Source organism: Gavialis gangeticus, unplaced genomic scaffold (genome assembly GCF_001723915.1).
Source record: "Gavialis gangeticus isolate Ggan-Ray unplaced genomic scaffold, GavGan_comp1, whole genome shotgun sequence".
Classification (NCBI taxonomy): Eukaryota; Metazoa; Chordata; order Crocodylia; family Gavialidae; genus Gavialis; species Gavialis gangeticus.
This window is the reverse complement of record NW_017728995.1, coordinates 5,571,276-5,574,245: the sequence shown is the minus strand read 5'-3', so window position 1 is coordinate 5,574,245 and position 2,970 is coordinate 5,571,276.

Sequence of the window (2,970 nt, the reverse complement as noted above, 5' to 3'; positions counted from 1 at the left end):
TTAGAAACAATCAAACATATATAGCATCACCTGCCCCAGATACTATCCATACAAACTCTTAATTGCAGGATTTGGTAGATAATTAGGACTATATAAAGACTTAGTTATAATTTCTATTGAGTGACAGATTAAAGAACTACATTACCCGAATAACCTAAAGAAAACAGCCAACAACTATGGCAGGTCATGAGTTCTCAGACAAAGTGTGGGCAGGTCATATAATACATGTCATCCTCTACATTTTCTTACACACACTGACCTCTGGGTGCTAGAACTTTCTAGTACTTCTCCAAACAAGATTTTATACCCGACACAAAGTCTCCTTTTAATACATTTTTGACTGTCTGTTAGTCATTGGTGCATTTCACAAGGAAAGGGAAAAGAAATATGCAATTAATGTATAATAATACTTAGTTCTCATCTAGTGTTTTTCACTCACAGATTTCACTAATGAGACTTGAATAAATTCTTCCTCAAGCAAAATTCTTAAGGACTTGCACCATGAGTTTTAAAAATACCTTGGCCAGAGAAAAATGACCAAGGAAGCTGTGGGTCCACTGTTAAATAGCCAGAGAGAATTCTTAACAGAAGATGCAAAGAAGGCAGAGCTGCTCAACCACTACTTTGCCTCAGTCTTCACAAACAATTAGGCTGTAACCAGACACCTAATAAAATTATTTGGATAAAGAAGGGGACAAGCTGAGGGATGAAATAACAAGAGAGAGAGTCAGAGAGCTTTTAATGGGTCTGAATGAATTCAGGCAAGCAGGGCCTGAAGAACTTTGTCCCAGGATACTGAAGGCAGTAGCAGAAGAGATCTTGGAGCCCTTGGCAATAATATTTATGAAATTGTGGGAGATGGGTTAGGAACCAGAGGACTGAAAGAGGGCCAGCGTAATGTTTCTCTTCAAAAATGGCAAAAAGGAGGATTTGAGGAACTATAGAACAATTAGCCTCACCTTATGCTCCAGAAACTTCTTGGGTATATCATAAGGAAGTTTATATGCAAGCATCCAGGGCAGGGGTCAGCAACCTCTGGCATGTGTGCCGAGTATGGCACGCAAGGCCATTTTGCTCGGCACACCACGGCCAGCCAAGGCTCTAAGCAGCTGCTGCCAGCCACAGAGCCCAGGCTGCTTCCAGCAGGTGGCTGGGAGGCTCAGACCAGGCTCTGTGGGCTGGTTGCAGTCGGGAGACTGCAAACAGCTGCTTTGGGCTCCGGCATGTTGGCGCTCCAGCATCTTCCAAGGTAGACATTGTGGTTTTTTCAGCACTCTGGCCAAAAAATGTTGCCTCCCCCTGATCTAAGGAATAGAACTCCAAGTCAAAAGCAACCAGCATAGATTTACCTTATTTACTTGAATCCGAGACAAGGGTTTTTTTTACTGATTTATTATGGAAAGTTATAAACTTTTATAAATTTTCCATTGATATAATCTAAGTATTGGGGAATTATCTTAAATTCAAAGTAGTCTTGGATTCAGGTAAATATGATACTATGAATGATACTATGAATAAACTGTGCTAAACAAACTTGATCTCTTTTGACAAGATAATTAGTTTGGTGGATGAAGGGAATGCAGTGGACACAGTGCATCTGGACTTAAGCAAAGCTTCTGATGAAGTCTTATATAACTTCATAGACAAGTTGGAAAAATGTAGGCTAGACAAAATTACTGCAAAGTGGATATACAACTGGCTCAATAGCTATAAGAAAAGGGTATTTATAAATGGATCTATGTTGGAATGGCAAGAAGCTTTGAGTAGAGGCCCACAGAGGTCTGTCCTGGGCCCAGTGCTGTTCAACATATTTATTAATGATTTGAATGCTGGAATAGAGAGCTTTCTGAGCAAATTTGCAGATGACAAAACTGGGAAGGAGTACAAACACACTGGAGGACAGGAGCACAAATGAGAAGGATCCTGACAGATTGGAAAGCTGAAGTTGGGTCAACAGGATGAAGTTCAACACTGACAAATGTAAGGTGCTACATACACCTTGGAAAGAATAATAAAAAACAAACATACAAAATGGGCGACAACTGGCTGGATGGAGAGGATCTAGGAGCCTTTGTGGATTACAGATTTAATATGACTGCAGTGTAAGCAAGCTGCATAAAAGGTGAATACAATCTTGGGTTCTAGCAATAGGAGCATTAGATGCAAGATACAGAAGGGGACTATGCTTCTTTAGTTGGCACTGGTTAGGCTTTCTCTAGATTAGTATGTGCAGTTTTGGGTGCAAAGAAGAGGTTGGGCAGGGATGATCTAGGAGTAACTGTGCCTATGTTTTACTATGGATATTTCCCATACTTCTGGGCTTTGCTGATTGACACATGGGGCCAGGAAAGAATTTTGCCCCTGCTGTTGCTACACATCAAGGGAGGGGGTTTCTGCTTTGGGTGGCATGGGGTGCTGGCTGCAGCCAAGGCTGGGGATTTTGACTAGAGAGAGTCCGTGCTCCTGCTGAGACTACATCCCAAATGTTCCTGGTTAGAGGGTCTTGTCCCTCCACTCAGCATCAGACAGACCACCATATTAAGGGTCAGGAAAGAATTTTACCCAATGCTCAGATTGGCAAGGATTATGAGAATGTTTGCTTTCCTTTACAACAGGGGGTGTGGCCTTCTCCCTTGGCTCTCTCAAGCATATCTTAACAGCCCCTGTAGCAGCAGAACACTGGATGCAATTGGCTCCCTGTTTTACCTGTGGCAGGTTAGGGTGCTGTGCCTTGTGAGTTGATTGTGTAGTTTTAGTAATAGTTAGACAAGGATTTTTATGGGAAGGTTTGAATGATTGAGGCAGCAGGTTGGATCAGATGACTTTTGGAGTCCCTTCCAGACCCACTTTTCTATGATTCATAATTAGAAGAGTGATCTCAAAGTTACGAACATAACATCTCAGCCAATATTATACAACTAGCCAATTGCCCATCAAGAATGATGGGGGGCAGGAGGGGAGGGGGCTGGG